The 22,785-nt window shown below is 39.3% G+C and overlaps 1 protein-coding gene across 5 annotated transcripts in view; it reads left to right on the top strand.

The window, feature by feature from the left end:
* Positions 1-2,687: 2,687 nt before the first annotated feature.
* The window catches only part of Aff3 (ALF transcription elongation factor 3), a 579,697-nt gene continuing 559,599 nt past the window's right edge, over positions 2,688-22,785 (top strand). For 4 of the 5 annotated variants that reach the window (XM_069988537.1, XM_069988535.1, XM_069988536.1 and 1 more), the window contains exon 1: positions 2,699-2,772. The gene's annotated coding sequence lies outside the window, so the exon portion shown is untranslated. Of the gene's footprint in view, positions 2,773-22,785 lie in introns of all 5 variants that reach the window. The other variant, XM_069988533.1, reaches the window with a different exon arrangement.

Raw genomic sequence — 22,785 nt, 5'->3', positions numbered from 1 at the left:
CACTGGGTTTGATGCCGGTGTTCTGCATCTTGTATATACATTTTTGTAATTTGGGGAGGGGAAGGGATATTGGGGAACGCTTAAATGGGGATGCAGGCTGACCCATTGTGATGATGTACAGGACATTATGTTGAAAACAAACTTTATAATGTTGGGGTGGGGTGGAGGTGGTGGGAGGAGTTGGGGAGGTGGGGCAGGAAGTGATGGCAGGGGGAAAATAAAAGAGGAGGTAACAATGCTCGCTACGAAATGTACTCATTACCTTACTTATGTAACTGTAACCCTTCTGTACAACATTTTTACAATAAATATATTTATATATGTATTTATATATTTTTTTATTCACATCTAACAATTTATTTCAACAATGCCCTTTTGAAGAAATGTAAGGGAAGACTATTAGGTTCTTTTCACATAATTTTAACTGTTGTAAAATTTGGAATGTTTACTTGTAACACTTAACTATTTCTAATGTATTGGTATAAATGTGGCATCAATAGCCAACACCAAAGTATTTGAATAAAAGATTCTAAAAAGCCTTGCCTAGAAATTGTACACAGCCCATCACAAAAAATGTAAAATAATGTTCGTGAAAAGTTAGCTGTTACTTTAAAATATTAGTTCCTCAAATAATGCTTCAAATTTATAAATCCAAGCAATAAAAGTAATAAAACAGATCCATACAAAATATTAGTTCTCAGGCTGAGTTGAAAGTCTCAGACCTGTTAAAGCTCAGCATGCCACTTAAAATTTATTTTGGTAATGGAAGGTAGCAACACCTACACGATATCAATTTAATGATTTTTTTTTCCTCTGCCTGCTGGCATGCTTTAATCACATGTATGAGTTCTTATCACTGTCCTGTTCCTTTGCTTTCACGATCTCATTTGTATGCAAATTCTCTTGTATGCAACTTATTCCTTAGTAAATGCTACCAGCAGATTGAGTGTCTCTGTAATTATGTTCCATCCCTGTCTGCCCTATTTGTTTCTTATTTTATCGCCACTGCAGCCCCTGCTTTAGTTCCAGGCTTGAATTACAGAGTGGCTCAGACAGCAATTTTTCTTATGGGTGATGCTCTACTTTCCTCCCCTGAACTGTCACCTGCTTAGGAGTATTCTTCTAAACTGACTGTGTGGAGTTGGTTTGTTCCTTTCTCCTTGTTTTTGTTTGCTATTTTAAAAATATCAATTTGTAAATTATGTTTTTGGGTTCTAGCAGAGATAAATTGTTTGACTTGCTCACTAGTTCCTTCCCCTGGATTGATTTATGCTGTATCCAAAATATGAGCTGAAATTACTTTATATACAAGCATATGTTTTGAGTTGTTTATTGTAGGGCTGAGAAATCTAATGAAAATATGGTACAGTCATGCCAGGAATAAACATAAACATTATGCATATAGATTTACATATAAATGTAAACACAATGGTGAATATACCTGTCCTTCCTCATTTATAGCGATGTATGTGAACATTGTGTGTGTTGCACATGTGCGTGCATGTGCACTCGCGCTCATTGAGTGAGGAGCTTGTAAATACCCTCTGGTAGGTAGAAGAGTCTACTCATGAAGAACTCAAACCACTAAGCTGGGGAGGGAAAGGAGATAAATCAAGATGGTAGCCAAAGAATGGAATCTTAGCCCGGCGCTGGTGGCTCACGCCTGTAATCCTAGCTACTCAGGAGGCTGAGATCTGAGGATCGCGGTTCAAAGCCAGCCCGGGCAGGAAAGACCGTGAGACTCCTATCTCCAATAAACCACTAGAAAACCGGAAGTGGCGCTGTAGCTCAAGTGGTAGAGCGCTCGCCTTGAGCTGAAGAGCTAAGGGACAGCGCTCAGGCCCAAAGTTTAAGCCCCACGACCGACAAAAAAAAAAAAAAAAGAATGGAATCTTGGCAACAGGAGATAAACTGACAAAAACCAGTATAATGTGGAGCCATAAGGCCCAAGGGGAAAGTTCTAGAAGAAAAGAATTAATCACTGTGTGATGGCAAACAAGACAGTAACCAAAAATGTCCATTGACTAAACTCCCTGGTGTTAGTGAAGATGAGTGAGTTTAGTGAAGATAGTGAAGCTTCCTGAGATGAGTGAGTAGGATGCAAAGTGTGGGCTAAGGAGTGGGAGATGAGAGGTAACATATGTTGAAGGAGAGCAGCACAGGGGCACTGGATTCCTTGACTTGGGCTGTTTTTCTTTTCCCTGTACACCTTCATTCTAAAAAGTTCTACCAAACCTGTTCTAATCCAGAGGGAAGGTGAGCCTTTAGCCCTGGGCTCTTGAATGCCCAGGTTATTTGGGTGCCAGCAGAGTGCCAGCAAATTAGGAAGACTACTGAAAGCAGTCCCTAAAGATAAGAATATAGTTAAAGGATTCAAAAAATGTTCGTGGTGCTGTTTTAACTAATCTGTGAGAGGTCAGGAAATGGTGATAGAGACCTTCTTCTCCCTTGGCCTCCATAACCACCTTGTTCTGTTTTTTATCAGTTGGCTCCTCCATATAAAGCCCAGGCTCTTCCTCCAGCCCCCTGGTTGGACTTACCCCCCGCAGCCACTGAAAGGAGGTGTCTGCTTGGGTGTCTGCTTTAGTCACTCGCCTCCACACTTTCATATCCTCTATCAACACCTGCATACTTGGGTGTGACCACACACACTCTTCCTGTTTGTACAGAAAGTGCCATTCAGAAAGCTTGACGGTGAGAAAAGAGCTGCACACTGCCTCAACAGAAAGAAATTAAGTTTGGGGACACAAAGAAGAGTGTGTGGATTGAAAGGTAAGTTCAAGGTGGAAAGTATCAGGATCCTCTTGGGTGGAGTTGGTGTTCTGGAGAGTGTGACTCTTAAGAAGCCAGGCAGGCCTATGTCCCTAAGGTGTGGGCAGTATGGCATTTCTAATCTGTCCCAGAGAGATAACCAGCCTTGGTTGGATGGCAGGACCGTGGTGGAATGTGAACAGAGCATGTCACATTACTTGTGTGCATGTAGCATGGAAAGGAGATACACCTTAGGGATGAACATGCTAACGGATTTATGATGCTGATAAGCCATAGGCCCATGTCTGAAGCTTGTTTCAAACTTAGCTATACCTTAGTGGGAGAATCCATGGCCCAGCCACCCATTGGATTTATAGATGGCCTCTGTAAGTGACTTCACAGAGGTTGGAGACAGGAGAAAAGGAAGGCCAATCTCATTCCTGCAGAAGTAACTCAGAATATAACTCTTATGGGGCTAATAACACTATATTTAGATTCTTTGATAGCATATTGTGTATATGTGTATGTGTGTGTGGTTTGCATGTAAATATGTCATGTATTTATGCAAGACATATATATATATAATATATACCTATAAGCAAACATATTATATGACACAAAATAGCAACAAAATAGTGACTTCTTTTTGTTCTAGAACTAGGCCTTGAACTCAGGATCTGGGCATTGTCTCTTACATTTTTGCTCAAGGCTAGCACTCTACCACTTGAGCCACATTTCTACTTCTGGCTCTTTGGTGGTTAATTGGAGATAAGAATCTCATGAACTTTGTTGCTCAGGCTGGATTTGAACTGCAATCTTCAGATCTCAGTCTCTTGAGTAGCTGTGTTTACAGGAGTGAGTCACTAGCAGCCTGTTTAAGTGACCCATTTTGAAAGCACAGAAGACAAATAATGTGGCAAAGGCTCTTTTCTATCTGTATATTCCTTGTTATTTAAAGCACAATTGTGTTTAGATAATCTCTAAACGGGATCTCCCCCTTTTAAATAGAAGATATGGCAGTAAGAAGAACTTGAAGTCAATGTCCACAATGATCAAATGATAGCATACTCATTCTTTTTAAGTGTCAGTTATAAAAATAAACTAAATAATCTGTTTGCAAAATGTATTCACTTTCTGCTTTTATCAAAAAAGCACTGGTTCCTTGGTGCAAATTGAGACATTATTGAAGTACATGAGTCCTTGCCTTCATTGAGGGGTGTCAAGGTTTCTCCTTTCACTGCTGTAGCAGCAAGATTAGTATAGTGAAAGTAATATAAACCCACCATGTTCTCAGGGTTGTGGTTTTGCTTCTGTTAACTGCTATTACTCTGGGTGTTACCTGCACTTAGTATTTAATTGTGTCATGCATTCATACTGTTAATTGGCATTTTCGAAATAGAAAAAGAAGTATGTATTGCTTATTTGGTAGACTCTACGGTTTAAATCCCAACTTTATTGAGATAGATTTGGACAAGTCAACATACCTCTGTATCAGTGGTCCCACATCTGTCAAATGGGTACAATAATAGCCCCTACCCTTTAAGTAAGGGTTAAATGAGCTAAGTACATGTAAAGTGCTTAGTACCTAGAACACTGAAAGGGCTCAGTAAGTATTAGCAACTGTCATCATTATCATCACCATCATAGTAGTCACCATCTTTTATGCAAGTAAAAATGGTAGGAGGTTGGAAAGGCAGGAGGTGGGTGTATAAAATGGGTTTAGGTTTAAGGTCAGAGCAATGTTTACTACAGTCCTGAGGTTGCACAGGAGTAGACAGCAAGTACCAGAGAAAGGAGTCCAGGATACTACTCTACTTGTGAGAGGCTCAAGCACAGGAAACTGTGGGCTCCATCGCAACTGCTCACACATATGCTGGACATCCATGCACATAGCAGCCTAGAGAAGAGATATCTGTAACCATAACCCTAAGTGATATCAGGGAACATGTATTTAGTGCCTCTCATCTGCCTAGGGTTTTGACACATTCTTTCATCTTACTACATCTGAGTCCTTGTGATTCTGTCTGTTTTTAGAGAAGTTAATAGACATCTGAAGGGTGCAGAGCTTGGAAATGGCCGCATTGAGATCTGATTCTTTCTAGATCCTATGCTCCAAGTGGCCTCACATCACCTCTACAATATGAGTTAGTTAATAAAAGACGACTGATGAAGACAGTCAAGTCCCAAAGAATTCAAGAAACAGGTTCAAAGTCATAGTGACATTGAGAGTCTGGGAGGTAGGGGTGTGGGGAGGGAGGCTGGATGCTTGCTTTTATTTCACTGTTCAGAGAAAGGAACCCTAGATTGGCAACCTGTCTCTTGAGGTTTACAAATACAGGATCCCATCATAAATCACTTTTATCTTCTTCACTTCAGTTTCTTTATCTGTCAAGTGGGTCAAATAACCAACCCTCCAAGGTGCATAGAGTTTTCTAGGGGCCCACTGAGGCTCCATATATAAAATGCTGTAACATTATTTCTGATTCATGGAAGGGCATAATGTTGGAAGTTACTTCCAGTAAAGGCAGGTTACAAGGAAAGCAAAGTATGGATGAGGTTAGTTCAGAAGGGCATGCCCTTGACTATGATTTATCTCCTTCTTTCCAACAGTTCCTTTGTTCTCCTTGCCACTGGCATTCCATAAAGTGTTGAATCACTCCCATCTATGGAAATCTAGTTTATTCTTGTGCATTGGGTTTGGCAAATTAAATTTCAGGGACTGTTCTTTTCTCCCGTTAGTACAACCACTCATTCTCATCTCTTAATTTTAGTAAACTTGATAAACAAAGGAAATTATCTTCTTTTTGACTTGATTTTTGATTATTTTTTTAAAAACTGCTAAAAAAAAAAACCCTGCCAAAACCATGGACCCTCATCCACAATACAGTCCTTCTAAAATGAGATTGCATCATTTTTTAGTGATTAAAATAGAAGCAGGTGTTTGTGTACAAATATAAACTTATTAAGAAGCATCTTGCACAAATATTCCTCTTTATAGCTTTTATTTGTGCTAAAAATGGGAGGTTATAATGAATACAAGACAACTAGACTCCTGCAATAACTAATAAACATGACAATTTGATTTATTGCTGCTCCTCTGCTATAGCCTGTTGACAGATTTTTCTTTATGGAAAAATTACCATGGTTTAAATCTCTATCGTATGGTACTTAATTCAATCGACAATATGTTACCAATTAGATCCTGCTTAAACTACCATCAGCCAGCAGAAAGGGAACATGTTAAATAGGAGGACAATCAGATAACTAGTAAAGTGCTCTGTAGCCACTTTCTTGGGGCCAAGGAGCAGTGCTGAGATAATAAAGAAAAAAAGGGGCAAATTGAGCATTTACTTCCCCTGTCATGAACATAGAAATCGTTTCCAGCTCTTCTACAAGCATGCAAAGAGTTTATGTTTAGTTGATTGTTGTACAAGTTGCTAGATTAGCCTTCTGTGGCCCCTCTGTCCTCTGGAACCTGCTGATGACAAATGTGTCAAATGAAAGGCTTTTACTTCCAGGACCTCTCCTTTGGTGATGCCTGACTTCCCCCAAATCTGGGGTCTTGGCCACAATAAGATAGAAATCTTTTTATGTAGGGTGAGCTCCTTTCCCTCATTTTCCTCTTAAAATATGGTTGTATTGGACAGTAACTGCTGTAACCAAAAGAGAAATCAAAGTGATCTTTGATGAGAAATATCAAGTGATCAGGTTTAAAACAGACCATGCTAGATGCTGGTGGGTCATACCTGTAATCCTAGCTACTCAGAAGACTGAGATCTGAGGATTGCAGTTTGAAGCCAGCCTAGGCAGGAATGATTGTGAGACTCTTATCTCTAATTAACCAGCAAAACGCTGGAAGTGGACCTGAAGCAAGGTTCAGGTGGTAGAGTGCCAGCTTTGAGCAAAAATGAGAAGGGGCAGGTCCCAGGCCCTAAATTCAAGCTCCATAACGGGCACAAAACAAAAAAAAAACCCTGAGCAGTGACCATAAGGATGAGGGTATGATGGCCATGTGATAAAATCCAGAAATACCATTCCAGCAAGGATAAAAATGCAGCAACCATCTTGCCCACATAACATGGCCACCACTGTAACAGGCATGGCCTCACTTGTCCCCACACTGGGATGTCCCAGAGAGAAGATTGAGAATGATGAGCCAACCTTAGGACTCACGCCTGCCCCCCCAGGGAAAGGTCAGACCTGTCCACTGGATTTTAGGTCTTACTTTCCAAAACTATGCACAACAATGTGTCCTCCCAAAACAGACTGGAGTAGCACAGGAAAGTGGGTGTTTGTAGTGACAGAAAATTAAAAAATTCACAAATGTCTTCTACCCAATCTTTGCAGCCTCTGGGGACAGGTGGCTTGTTATAAATGGGGACTTGCTTCTCTTCTTCTCTACACTGGGCATTTTGGTAGGCATTTTCTGAGTTGCTACAACAACCCTGCAAAGTAGACACTACACATTTCTTTTTTTATTCATTAAGTAATCATATTATACATTTCTTTAACATATGGAGACTGAAGACTTTAAGACAATAAATGATTCACTTACATGCATAGATAAATATGAGGTTCAAACCTGGCCTGTCCAACTTAAAATCTTCCACACCAGCCCAAGATGGATCTGGAGTCTACAATACATAGCCTCAGCAGATGTGGCATGAAATCCTTTTCTTCCAGGACTCCATTGTGTGTGTGTGTGTGTGTGTGTGTGTGTGTGTGTGTGTGTGTGTGTGTGTGTGTTATGTGTGTATATGTGTGTGACTATGGAAGTATGTATGTGTGAGAGCGTGGGGTGTACTCTCCAGGCACACAATCAGGAAGAAAGCTGAAAGGGGTTCAGAGGAAAAACATCCCAGATGTTATAACTTTGCCTGTCCTGTCCTTGTTTTTGAATACCGTGACAACATTTTCTAAAGCAAAGATCAAAGGACATATGGTCTGACTCATGGGTTAACAAAGAGAAAAAGATTTGAATTGGGGAATATCTGGGACATTCTGAGATGTATGGCTGCAATTATTCCCAGAGCACCTTGGAAATCAGGGAGTACTTCAGGAAGCATCATGAAATGCTGGGCTAAGTCACTTTCTTAAAACTAGGACTCATTTACTAACAGAAATGAAGACAGCTTTCCACATCAGCCATGTAATTGCATAGAGGTGAGGCCCGTGAAAACAGCAAAGGTGTTTACATATGTTTGAATAGTCTGTAAAACCATTAGAAATCATGAGAAGCCTTTATATGCAAATTTGCATGGCGAGAATAGAAAAATACAAAAGAGGATATAGTTCACATAAAAAACACCAAAATTTAAATAACTAGAAAAGCTTTAAGAGAAAACACACACAGCCTATCTTTTAAAAAATGTATAAACTCGACTGAAAGAAAACATATAAATGGAAATACTTACCATGTGGGAGACTTGATATCAACTCATTTATATGTGAAAAATAAAATTAAGATTCCCTTGCATTCATGGTGGAAGGGGACTGGACAAAATTCTAATCTAAGGATAGTCAGGATGTTTTTGAAACAGGAAGACACAAGAGGGTGCAGTGCTTGTCTTGCTGGGTACGAAACTTCTGGGGTTACCTAGTTCCAAATGGGTAAACAAACTGCTGAGAGAGGAGAGGAAAAATGAAAGTCCGCTTGCATCCACACATATGCAAATTTAGTATGTAAGAAAAACTCCTCTTCATATGACTAAGATCTAGAATGAGGACAGTAATATCAAATGTGGTAGATCCTCAGGTGACTTGACTCTGTTATAAATGGACATTCCTTCTTGAAACCCCTTTCTTCCTTACCCCTCCTCCCCCGCCAAAGATTGTTCTCTTATTCTTATCTCATTGGCTATTTCCCTTCAGTTTCCACATCTTTCACGTCTCTAGGTGGTAAAGAGTCTCCAGTCATCCAACTTCTCTGTTCTGTTAACTTTCATTCCCAATGGTCTAGTCAATACCACCCTTGTAATTCCAATAATGCTCAAGCTTATGCCTCCCCAGCCTCTCCTTTTGAATATATATTAAGCCTTGTGATCTAAGCACATCCAAGATCTGAAATTTTCTCTGACTCCAACCCTGTTCCTTCTGTAGCTTTGTCACATCTCGTCTCTCCAACATTGGTCCAGCACATTGGAACCATTCTTTACTCCTTGCTCTCACAGCCCATATCTGCTCCTTCAATATATCCCCTCTGTGTGTCCTTAGCCATATATTCAGCATTTAATCACCTCTCATCATGTTCCTCTACCATGCTGGTCTAAGTAAGACCCTGTGATCTCTGGCCTGCTCTCCAAACTGACCTTCTTTCCACATCTGGCCTCCTTCCCATTGCTTCCTCAGCACAGACCCAGAGGAATTCTTGTAAACTTAAGTCGTAACATATGATTGCTCAAAATCCTCCTGTGGGTGCCTACCTCACTGTTTCAATGTCTACTGCTGAACAAGCAATTGGCTAAAACCATAGGGACTTTTGATTTTTCTCAAGACATCATAGGTTAGAAATTTGGGCAGTTTGGAGCTGGATGGGCTGGAGGACCCCCTTTCAATCACAGGCCTAATGCATTCGGCTCCTGGCCTCTTTTCCTCTTTCTTGGGTATTATCTTATCTTCTAGGGTTTGTTCCACCACCCCCCCTTCCTCCTCTTCCTCCTCCTCCTCTTCCTCCTCCTCCTCTTCCTCCTTCTCCCCTTCTCTCTTCTCAGGTAATGGTCATCTCCCGTAGTTGTACTTTCCTATTGTGGCTTGTGGCTGGCTTTTTTTCATGTTTTTTTGTAGTTGTAAAATTAGTGTACACAGGGGTTATAATTACATGAGTAAGGTAATGAGTACATTTCCTACCGAGCATTGTTACCTCCTCCTTTGTTTTTTCCCCTACCATCCCTTCCCACCTCCCCAACTCCCCCCTCACCCCCACAATTTGTAAAGTTTGTTTTCAACATAGTGTCTTGTTCATCTCATTGTTACAGTGGGTCAACCTGTATCCCTATTTAAGCATTTTGTTTTTTCACTTCCCCTCCCCAAATTAGAAAAATGTATATACAAGATGCAGGACACCAAGGTCAAATACAGTGAAAACAGGGGTTATACCATGGGGAAAGAACATACAAAAGAAACCAAAAAATCACATACTACATTTTAGATATGTTAAAAGCAATAGCAAGAAAGAAAAAAAAACAAGTTGTGTCCCTATCTTGGGGTTCATTTCACTTAACATCATCTTATATGGTTATATGAACATAGCTTCTGACCTTTTCTACTTGTCCCAGAATATTACAACTGAGGGAATCCATGGGGCCTATGTTTCTTTGGGCCTGGCTTACTTCACTCAATATAATTTTTTCCAAGTCTTTCCATTTCCTAACAAATGGGGCAATGTCATTCTTTCTGATGGAGGCATAGAATTCCATTGTGTATATATACCACATTTTCTTGATCCATTCATCTACTGAGGGGCATCAGAGTTGGTTCCATATCTTAGCTATGGTAAATAATGCTGCAGTAAACATAGTTGTGCTGGTAGCTGTAGTATGGTCTTGTTTGTGATCATTTGGGTAAACGCATAAAAGTAGGATTGCTGGGTCACAGGGGAGATCTATGTGGAGTCTTTTGAGGAACCTCTATACTGCTTTCCAAAGTGGTTGAATAAGTTTACACTCCCATCAACAATGCAGTAGGACTCCCTTTGGCCACATCCCCTCCAGCATCTGTTGTTATTAGAGTTCTTGATTATAGTCATTCTAACTGAGGTGAGGTGGAATCTCAATGTTGTTTTGATTTGCATTTCTTTTATGGCTAGAGAACTTGAGTATTTCTTCATGTGTCTATTGGCCATTCTTATTTCTTCTTCAAAGAAGTTTCTCTTTAAGTCTTTAGTCCACTTATTTATTGGGCAGTTGTTTCTTTGAGGATTTGTTGTTGGGGGATTTAGTTTTTTGAGTTCTAAGTGTATTTTAGATATGAGACCCTTGTCCATTGTATGGCTAATGAAGATCTTCCCCCAATCCATAGGCTTTCTATTGATCTTGCTAGCTATGTCCTTTGCCATGCAGAAACTCTGCAATTTCATGCAATCCCATTTGTCCAACCTTTCTTTGATTTGTTGTGTTTCTGGATCTTTACTAAGAAAATTTCAGGCTGTGATTGTGGCTGGCTTTTAAGAAGCAGGAAGCAGAAGACAAACTAGTTGAGGGCTCTTCCCCAACTTGACAAATCACCCTTCCTTTTATATACTTTCTGTTGCTCAAAGCAGTTGCTCTACTTATGCAGTTTCAAGGAAGTTGAGAGGAAGACTATCTCATGTTGCCATGGCCATCTTTGGAAATGAAGTATATTGCAATCCACTACCTCTAGTAGATTGGAGCTTCTTCCTGGATGTAAAAGTAATCTCTCACTTCCTTCAGGTCTCTCTGCTACTACTTCACAACAGTCTTCTCTGACCACTCCATATAAAATAGCCATCTCAGGCCATCTGCATTCACTTAGAATCACCCAACATATATATGCTATCATTTGGCCTTCCTATTATCTAAGCTCCATGCCGTACTTGAGGACCTAGAACAATATTTGACCATAGTAGGTTGGATGAGTACTTCTCAGTGAATGATGCTAGAATAATCTCTGGATAGTATGGGTAGTTGAGAGGAGAACTAAACCAAAGCATGTCTATTATATTAAATCAAAACAAATTCTAGAATGATCCTAATGTCATATAATAAAGACTGAAAATTACTAGGTGAAGATTAAATGATTTTAGATAGATGTTTTTATAAGCCTGAAACTAAGTAAATGAAGCATAACAAAATAATAATATAATTGACCTTGTCAAAAGCATTTCACAAAATAAAGAATAGATAATCAGCATACTTAGAAAAAGATTTCAGTATAAAACAAGATCTTACTGTCCTTAATATATAAAGAGTTCTGTCAAAATAAAATTTAAAAATACAAATGCCTCAGAAGATGTTTTTGGGGAAAACCTCATTTCACCAATAAACCAAAGCCACATGTTAAAATACCCTATTAGAGATGTACCTTCAATATTGATATTGGTGTTGAAAATATGTTGTTGTTGTTTTTTTCTGGTTCCGGGACTTGAACTCTGGCCTGGGCACTGTCCCTGAACTTTTGTGCTCAAGGCTAGTGTTCTACCACTTGAACCACAGCTTCACTTCTGGCTTTTTGTGGTTAATTTGATATGAGTGTCATAGACTTTCCCACTGGGCTGGCTTTGAATTGTGATGCTCAGATCTCAGCCTCTTGAGTAGCTAGATGCCTGGCTGAAAGGTATATTTTATATAATATATGAATTTGAGCTGGCCCAAATTTTCTTACTGATAATCACTTGCAGATATGAAAAGACTGAAGAACTAGAAATTTCTCATAAAGCAAAGATAGGTAGGAATATTAGTTGTTACTGTTTTTACTCTAGTAAAAATGTAGAAATGAGATAATTTTTCAAAGATAGAAGATAGAGGATAACTTAAGTGATTTGTAGTACTTCATTCTAGTGAAATATTATACTGTGCTATAAAATCTTGATGTATGTCTCCTTCAGAATGTAAAACTAATCCTTTTGTTAAGTAAAAACTATTAAAATTTTATATATAATATAGCTATATGTTGATATATATGAATATTAACTAATGTATATTTACTAGAAGATACTTAACAGACATTAAGTTGGCTAGAATTATGGACCCTTCTAGGGTTTTTTTTGCTTTTGTTATTTTTGTTATATTTCTGCAAAACAAAAGTGAAAAATATACATTTGCTACCTGGTTATTTGTTTATGTACATAAACAATAGTTGAAGCCAAAAGGTTAAGAAAAATATCATGTGAGACAAAAGGAAAATTGAGAAAGTCCTACTAATTAAATTTAATCTCTTCTTTCAATTGTGAAAGAAGATTAAACAGAAAAAAAGGACTAAATATTGCTATCTTTTTAGTAGCATTGGCTTGGTTCTATTTTTTCTACATCTGAGCATTTTCTTGTTTAATTTCATTCATTTTTTAATTGACAGATAAACTTGTGTATATAAGTGTGTACATCGTGATGCTTTGGTTTGTGTATATATTGAACAATAGTTAGCTTAAACTGTACACATTCACAGCCCCACTTTTGTCTTTGCTACAGACTGCCTGCTGTGCTATGGGTCACATGAACCCATTCATCCTGACTGCAGCATGATTCAGTTATTAACAGTGGAACCCTAGCAGTATTCTGTAGGGTTAGCCTGGGAACCAGTTCTCCACAATGTTCTGCCAGAAGATTTGGGTGAGGGGTTGGACAGCCCTCTCTCAGAGCAGGTGGAATGCACAAGAGACCAGGCAGGTGCTCTGCCTCATTCTGGCTCTCTATATTTTCTAGCCAAGTGGCAGACAGCTATCTTGCTCTATAGAAAGCAACAGTGTGCAGATTTAGTGTGTCAATATATGTGCTCTTCTTCGGACAGTATCTGGCTATAATAGGTACTCATTAAATGTTAACTTTTAATATTATTGTTATCTTCTAATGCATGCAGAGCACATAGGTAGAATTTGACAATGTTTATTTGCTTGTTCATTCCCTGGAGTGCATAATGGTGACAGGGCCCTAGTTCTTAAGAAATCTATTTCAGAAGGCAGCCTCTCCCAGGGGAACTGCAGTAACATCATATCATTAATACTGACCTGAGAAATCATACTCATTCGCATAGCTTAGAGGCTGGGAAATCACTGTGGACACAATGAACCAACTCTTTTGTCATTTTGGTTAAAAATAGCCAGTGCATCCTAGGGTCTGAGTTTCACAGGATTAATTGGCCGTCCTCTTATAAGTCTATCTTTTCATTTTTAAAATAGCATATTTATGATCTGAGGCTCAAAATAGTACTATGGAATTTCTGGCCATTAATTTTATGAGTCTATCCAATCTTTAATGTTGTCTGGCCTATAATTACGTTTTTCTGTACTTTAGGAGAGGCTTGACAATCTTTGTTTTAGAAGTAAAGAGCAAGCAGTTAACCTTTTTAACCGGAAAATGTTCTCTGTTGTCTCAGCTGGGATGGTCTATGCCTCAGCTGAGTTTCCTGCAAGGCCACACAAGCTCTAGAAAGCTTCACGGGGAGCCAAAAGCTCATCGTGCATCAGCTGAGTTAACTCACAAATCTCCAGAAAACCTCCAGGGAATTCCAGGTACCATCCTTGCACCTGTATTTGAAACTAACCCCTAGTACCTAAGGAGCTTTTATTCCTGGAGCAATGCATTACTGGGCATTGTAGGATATACACAGGCAGCCATCTCTCTTCCCACAGGTGCATGTCTGAGAGTGAGTGGGGATTACTATCTAGCCCACCTCTTACTTACCAGATAAAGGGAAGCCTTTTTTTCTACTTCTCATGAAGACATTAGCATCCTGTCAAGCCCTGTACCTCTGGGGTACACCCTAAGGAGCAGGTGTCCCTTGCTTTGTACACAGGACAGGCTTAGTTAGGTAAGGGAAGTGCCTTTCCAAGTGGAATGGTATGGAGCTTCACCCACAGAGAATTTCTGATCACATCAGGTTTCAGAAGGATGACATATGCAAGCTGAGAACCTAGTCATGAATGAATCCTATTAAATGAGTATTGGTAAGCTTCTACAAACTTATAGAAACATTGTACATCTTCTCCAAGCTTGTCTATCTTGTCTATCTTGTTTTATGTTCTATATGCTCTCAATTGATCAGGAGCTGCTGAGAGTGGCCCACCCGTGCCCTTTGGCTATGACATGAAAAATACAAGTTGTATTTAGCAAAACTACATACAAGACAAATGTGAAGGTGTAGATCAGAATGCAGAACCAGCTGAATTTTCTAATATAGTAATGTTAATCACAAAGCACTTCCTATATGCCAGATACTAGAAATTATGTGACTAGTAACAAGTTATTTCTCTGAGTCTCAAGATCCACTTTAGGTAAAGGAGGGGTGATCATGCCTCTTTCACCCAGGTTATTGTGAGGATTTAATGATGTTATACATCATAAATTTAGAGTGCCCAGAACATTTCCATCCTGGGGCTACATCAACTTCACACATCAATTACTTAGAGGAACAAGTAAATTAGACGCATTGGGAAGTGGGTTAATTCTTCAGACTGGCGGAGCATTTTGTAATAACAATAGTAATTTTCTAAATGGCTCTGGGTAACCTGGAAAGAGCATGCATAAGGCACAGGCTGCATTGTTTTCCCAGAGAGTAAATTACCCACTGGAATGGCTGACCATTACTTGCTCATAAGATAGAGTGTTTTTACATACACACATATACGCTTAGTTATAACACAACTGCCCAGAAAACTATGAGGCTGCTGATTTTGCCTACGTAGCTGAGCTTTTGTCTGGAATAAAGTATCAGATATATCACTTAGATTTTTTAGTTGGCTGATTATTTAGACCAGGAAGCATCAATCCAGAGAAATCAATGAGTGGGTTCCTATGCAAAGGATATGATGATGACCATGCTGCATTTCCCTAGTACTCTGGAGGAAGAGAAAAAAATCACTAGAAACTAAGTACTGGTGGTTTACATCTGTAATCCAAGCTACTCAGGAGGCTGAAATTTGAGGGTTGAGGTTCAAAGCTACCATACACCGACAACTCTGAGAGACTCTTTTCTTCAATTAACCATCAAAAAGCCAGAAGTGAAGGTGTGAGTCAAGTGGTAGAGCACCTAAGTTGACAAAGCCCTGAGTTCAAGCCCTAGTATCAGTACATACTCAAAATTAATCACTAGATATCTTTGTTTTAGAATCCCATCTAAACAGTGGTTACTGCCTTATTTGCCCATGGTGGCAATGTAAATGGCATTCTAGGGACTCCTGGAAAATGGCTAGGCCTATTAGCTGTGACTCTGTGTTCTCACTACTGCCTTTAATACCTGGTGGGACTCATTCTCAGGCTATTGAAAACAGCAGATGGACCAGAGGTGCCCTATTGTTGGTCCTAAATTCTGATCCCACTTTCTTTCTCTCCCCGCTAAAAATGTGTCTGCAGGAAAGATAAACAAATTAACCATCTCAATGCAGAGGCCTTTGGGATCATCTATTCTAACCACGCTCTCTGTTCCCAGCTCATTTTGATAAGTAGTCATTGATTTCATTCCATGGCCGGCAATAGAAGCCTCTTGTGCCGAAACCTTTGCCATTTTGACCTCAGTCTTGTTTTCCCTGCTAGTGTCACAGGGGATAAATGTAAGACGATGAGATTGACTTAGGCACAAGGTCATAACTCTTTGCATTCAAACTCTCCTCAGGGCCAAATAACAATAACCAGCATTTATGAATCTCTGGCGGCATGGGTTAGAAGAGGCAAGCTCTGGGAAAAATCATCGCCTGAACTTGAGATTGACCTTTCCTGAGTGGGTCCCTCTGGTCATCCTTAACTGACCACAAAAGCATCAGATGCCTCTTGGGAATGTTTCTTGAGAATTGGTGAGTTGAGAAAGTGAGCCAGCAAGATAAGAAGGAAGCTCTACGTGCTCTAGATCCTCATTTTCTGCCGAAAGCCAACTCTTGCCAGAGGAAACCCAGGGTTCTCTATGCCTCTGGGTAAAACATATCAGCCTCTAGTAGGGAGCAGAAAGCTGCTTGGGTCTAGCTCTTCTCAGCTGTCATTTTATTCTGAGGCTCAGTAAGGTGGGCATGGGGGAGTGGGTGAGGCTCATAAGTCAGGCAATCTAGGGCAGGGGTTCAGGAAGTGGTCCCCAGGTACCAGAATCCTGGTATTTGGACTGTCACCTTTATTCTTTATATATTGATGCTTACAATTTAAAACAGTGTATCAATCTTCATTTCTTATTCCATCAGCTTCTGATCATACCTCTCCTGATCCTCCACTGAGAAAACGTATTTTTGGATCTTCTTCCCTTCTTCTCCATCACCATTCCCTCCCCCCATCTTGTATTTGTTTTCAGATCAATGTTTACTGTTTTTTTTTTTTTTACGTCTCAACCAAATCATCATGACCTGTGTGAAAACTAAAATTGAAGTCCTACCTGAGGAGAATGTTCATGAACCCTGGGCTGAGCAAGGATCCAGAAGCAAGATTCAGTGGAAGTTCTCTTTCTTTGTTTTTATACTCTTAGTATAATAACCCCTGGTGTGGTTCTGGCTGTGGCACCATGTAGCTTCTTGGGCCTACACAAGAGTCCTCAAGTGGTCTGAGCTGTAGCTAATAGAGAGAACACTTTTCACCCCTCCCCCTACACACATTAGAGCAAGGATATCAGAATCAGGAGAGACCATGGGTATAAGTCACAATAAGCGTCCACTGCAGTAACAGAAGGGAACAGCAGAACTAAGCATTCTGATTAAAATGGGGTAATGTGAGCTAGTGATCCTGGGTTTTGAACAACTGAGTCACAGACACATCTTGTGACTAGATGCCCTGCCACTGCAGACAGGGATGGTGGGTATTGTTGTGCCCACTCATGATAGAACCTGACAAATCTCTATGTATGAAAGCCCTGTTTTCATGTTGGACTTTATACAACCTTAATTAATAATTCCCTCCTTCCTCACTGTGTCCCTACCTTTGCACATAGAAAGAACTCAAACAAATATAGAAATAAAATGTTCAATGATCAGAAACAGAAATGAGAAAACAATTGATTTAAGACTTTTACTCCAAAAAAATTCCCTGGGGCTGCTAACTACATTTTACTTTTTTAAAATCACACACTTACATTTCTATATTTCTTATGTGTACTAATTTTGAGTTTCTCAGGGGGAAAATAGTATTTTGAAAGAAAAATAATTATGACAAGTGTTAAAGATTAGGGAGCCATTTCCCCCTAGTGAGTTACCAATATCCCCAGAGTAAGTTAAGTGTCTTAGAAAGCAACATGAACTCTTACCATTGAGTAAATTACTGCTTCGATGCACTAACAAGGACCCCAGTGGGTTGGAAGAGTTAATTCAGTTTCCCAGTGCTCAGAGCCTAATCCCTGGGTAGCATTTTTGCTCTGTGAGACTTTGGATCTGTGTTCATCTACATCTATTTCTGTCTTCTAAGAATGGGCACTTCTTCAAGAGTAAAGCCCATATCTTTACAATCATCATTGGCAGCTGGCCCAGCCTCCTGCTCCTCCTGAGAGTCCTGTAAACACTCTTTGGGTTTCTTGAATAGAATATTCTCTGCCACTGATCAGTGCCCAAACTGCCCTGGTAATGTACCTCTGCCTCTGCTGAAATGGTGTCACAATTTCCCAAGAAACACAACCTATATGAAGGTGAAAATGTAGCTATTTTCCCTCTAACATTTAACATAGGCAATGCACACACAATGTGTGCAATTAATTGATTGTGCTTCACACAGTTGTCCAATAGATAGCATTTTCTTTTCTTCTGTAGTAACTCAAAGCTATTAGATTTTTTTCTTTTTTCATTGTCAAGGTGATGTGCAGAGGAGTTACAGCTACATAAATAAGGTAATAAGTACATTTCTTGTAAAACTTACCACCCCTTCCCTCATTTTTCTACTTCCCCCTCCCGTTCAACCCCCATGTTGTACAAATCATTTCCAACATATTGTGTATATTGCTGTTGCATTGTTTCCCCCGCCCTTGTTCTTTGTCTCACCATTCTGCTGTTCCCCTTCCCTCCCCTAATTCAAATAAATGTATATATAAATGTAGGTCCCATAGTTTTCCTTATTTGCCGTAATTAGTGTATGTCTTGGATAATCTTAGCAGATGAGCAGAATAGCTCAAATAGCTATGTACATATGACCACATAAGATGATGCTAAGCGAAATGAACTCCAAGACATGTACACAGAGGTTTTTCTTTGTTGTTGTTTTTAATGTACTATGTGATTTTTTTTGTTTCCTTTGTATGTTTCTCCTGCTATGGTAAAGCTATAAGATATTAAAAGACAAATCTAAGAGTTCAGTCCATTCCTGGTAGGCCAGAAACAAGTGAATATGGCAGAGTACAGACAGATATGGTCCCAAGTACATGCACAAAGACTTCATTGGATGATTAATCAGCATTATCAATGGCCAACCAAGCTCTGGTAGTCTTGGCCCCTGTCTTCCATCCCAAGGTAGCCCTCAACTCTGAATTAGTCACCTGGGTATTCACATTTTCCCTCAGTCTGGAAGATCTAGTTCTCCCACCCAGCTGATTTCTCCCTAAGGCCTGCTCTTACATTCTCCTTCCCCACGGCAACAACCCACTTCATGCCATGCTCTATTCTTCCCACATTTTCACAATGATAACTTTCTTTCCATCCAAATAGTATCTACATTTGGTAGACCCTGGCCTTTGCTCTTCTGCACCTCTAGTGCCATTTTCCCAGCATAGATTTCTTCTTATTCACTACTGATTAAATAGGCATGCTGGGCACTGAGCACTTTTAGGCACTAGGGAAACAGACTGAGCAAATGAGGCAGTTTCAGTCCCTGCCCCAAGAGGTTGTTTTCTTTTTCTACTCTTCTTGTTTTGCCTCCTATGGGAAACTTGCTAATACCTTGATGCTTCATCTTTTTTTTTTTTTTTTTACTTGTCAACCATAGATCATGCTTATAGAATCTTTAAGAAGGATGCTGATGTTTTTAACTCAATAATACCATCCCTTTCCTCCCTACAGTACTGGATATTCCCAGTATCTTATATTTGTATCATTATCTTTATTTTACTTTTATCTATGTTAGTAATTTAAAATAGTGTACCAAACCTCCATTTCTTATTTCATCTACTTAGATTATCTCTCTGATCCTCCATACACACACACACACACACACACACACACACACACACACAATTTTAAAGGAGTTGTACAAAGGAGTTATCATTCAACAAAGCAGTTTATGAATACAATGCACGGCGCTCCAGTGGCACAAACGGTTAGCGCAGTACTTATAAGAATACAATGCATCTTGATCAATGTCATCCCTTAATGATATATTAATAGGTACTCCTCCCCTCTTTTCCTCCTCTACCCCACCTATTCATATTTGTCTTCAGATCAAAGTTTACTGTTTATTTTCTCTTGAAATCTCCATGACTTGTACATAGACCGATCAAGACCTCCCTGAGGCGTATGGTCATGAACCCTGGCCTGATCAAGGTTCTATAAGGTTCAGTGGAATTTCCCTCTGTTTTTATTCTTTAGTATTGCCACATTTTAGTTTGCTTCTACTATGAATTATGATCTCATTACACATTTGGGTTTATTATCTATCCTTCCACCTGATTCTCTGAGTTTCCAGTTGATGTTGTTTTTCTTCCATTATTTGCCCTTGTGATTAATTTTTCCTGTGTGGCTCTTCTATTGCAGTTTCCTTTTTCCCTGGAGATTCACTCCTGATTCTCCCAGTTCCACCCCACAAAGTTCTATCTTTTCTGCCATTGGTTGCTATTAAGTGTGCGATGCAATTGTGTTTTTTTCCTGCTGCCATCATGATCTAGATTGGAACCAAAGAACTATCATATTAATTCACTTTTGGTTATCTGGAATTTATTTCCAAATACTTCGAAAGAAAATAATATATGGAAAATTATCTTTCTGAGATCTTAGAAAAATACCGTTATTATTTCTTCATGTATGACTGACGATATAGAAATCTTTGGAAGTTTCTTTGTTTCCTGTCTACCCCAACCCATCAAAAAATGTATCTAAGCATGGCTTTCTTTGTAATAATTGTCATAGGCACTCAGGAAACCCAGCAGAGCTGAAGAATTTTGTCCTCAGCTTTGGACATATTTTCTTCAAGTATTTCTTTGATACATTTTCATTTCCAATTCTATGTATAAAACCTGTACACTGATTTTCTAAGATGTCTCACATTGTTTTTGATTTTTTTTTTTTTTGTTTCTGTGGTACTGAGGATGCTTGCATTCTACCTCTAAACCACATTCTCAGCCCCTAGTTTTTGAATTAAAAAAAAAATTAGCCGGTATTGGTGGCCCACACCTATAATCCTAGCAACTAAGGAGGCTGAGATCTGAGGATTTCAATTCAAAGCCAGACCGGGCAGGAAAGTCCATGAGACTCTTATATCCAATAAAACCACCAGAAAACTGAAGAGCTGAGGGACAGTGCCCAGGCCCTGAATTCAAGCCCCACGACTGACCTTCCCCACCACCCCCCCACCAAAAAAAATTCTCCTACATTCTGAGAGTGAAGAAAGGCGGTTCTTTGGTTTATTTTCTAGTCCTTCAAATTTAAAAAAAAAAAACAAAAAACAACACTTTTTTTTGCAGTCCTTTCTTTAAAGTGTTTAAGTGCACTCTCTCTTATTCCTTTTTATTTTTAGCACTTCATTCTAACTTTCAGCATGTAATAGTTTCTTCAAAACTCTCCTGATGTGTTAATAGGAATGTATTTAATGTTCTTTTCTATTTCCCAATTGCCTTTCTTTTTTTCTTTCCTTCCTTCCTTCTTTCTTTCATTCTTTCTTTCTTTCCTCCTTCCTTCCTTTCTTTCTTTCTTTCTTCCTTCCTTCCTTTCTTTCTTTCTTTCCTTCTTTCCTCCTTCCTTCCTTTCTTTTCTTTCCTTCTCTTTCTTCCTTTTCTTTTTTTCTTCCTTTCTTTTTTTTTCTTTTTCTCTGAGTGATTCTCACTTCTTTTGGGTATTCTGTTTCAGGCTACCATTCTTTTTACATGCCCGATGTTTCTTGGTTTTACATCTCTATTTAAGAGAGAGGGATTAAGTTAATGTGTGTTTTTTGTTGTTATTGTTGTTTTGCATTTTTGGTGGTCATGGGGCTTGAACTCGGGCTGGGCACTGTCCGTCAGCTCTCCAGTTCAAGGCTAACACTCTACCACTTGAGCCACAGCACCACTTCTGGTTTTCTGGTAGTTTAATGGAGATAAGAGTCTCATGGACTTTACTGTCCAGGCTGGCTTTGAATGTGATCCTCAGATCTCAGCCTCATTAGTAGCTAGGATTACAGGCATGAGCCATCAGTGCCCAGCCTAATGTGTGTTTTTCTTTTTTTTCTGGGGGGGGGAGGGGAGAGCGTCCAGTTGTGGGGCCTGAACTCTGGGCCTGGGTGCTGTCCCTCAGCTCTTCAGCTCAAGACTAGCACTCTACCACTTGAGCCACAGTGCCACTTCCGGCTTTTTTCTTTTTGCTTATGTGGTGCTGAGGAATTGAACCTAGGGCCTCATGAATGCAAGGCAAGTGCTCTACCATTGAGCCATCTTCCCAGCCCCATAATGTGTGTTTTTCATGTGCTTACTGTTAGTATGTTCTTGGCTCAGGCTTTCTGGGGATGATGTCTGCTAGGAAATGGCCTTTGGCTCAGTTATGGTGATCCATAACCATCTTAGACACTTCTAGTACTCTAAGAAAACTATAGCTTAGATACTTGCCCATTGTTCGATAACTGGCAAATAAGAGAGCCAACATTTGAACTGAAGTCTGCATGGTAAACACATTTAATCTCATTTTACAAAACTAAAATATATTTCACCATAAAGTAGAGAACTGTGTGTTATAGGAATCATTAGCTCTATTTTCTTGTGACTATAGACTTCCATAAACTGCACATTGAACTCTATACCTTTCCACCTGTGTAACCAGTTGATACTTTTTCCTTTTAAGCAATTAATCTACTCCCTGCTATTAAAGAAAATAAGATAATTAAATTTCACTCACAGTCAGAAGGCATCTAAGCAGAATGAACAGCTTTGGAGGAATTCTGTGCTGTATACTGGTAGAAATAATTTATCCTGGGATTGGTTGTATCATTGGTGGGCATTTTTAAATTATTTTATCAAATCTTGAATAAAAAACATTGTCATCCTAACTCTAAGAGTTTTGATTGTAAAGGTTATAATTATTTTATATGTAGTTTTTGAGAAACTCTTTGAAAATTCATAATAATTTATTTGAAAATTACCTCTAAAATTCAAAAGTAAGCATTTATCAGTCACATACAGCATTTTTTCTTTTTTCTTTTTTCTTTTTTCCTGCTAGTCCTGAGGCATAGTCTCAGATCAGGCACTGTACCTAAGCGTTTTGTTCCGGACTAGCATGCCACCACTTGAGCCACAGCT

This window comes from Dipodomys merriami, unplaced genomic scaffold, assembly GCF_024711535.1.
Source record: "Dipodomys merriami isolate MVZ:Mamm:240054 unplaced genomic scaffold, mDipMer1.0.p SCAF_36, whole genome shotgun sequence".
Classification (NCBI taxonomy): Eukaryota; Metazoa; Chordata; class Mammalia; order Rodentia; family Heteromyidae; genus Dipodomys; species Dipodomys merriami.
Note: the sequence above shows the minus strand (reverse complement) of the source record. Positions and strands in the feature narration are given on the sequence as shown.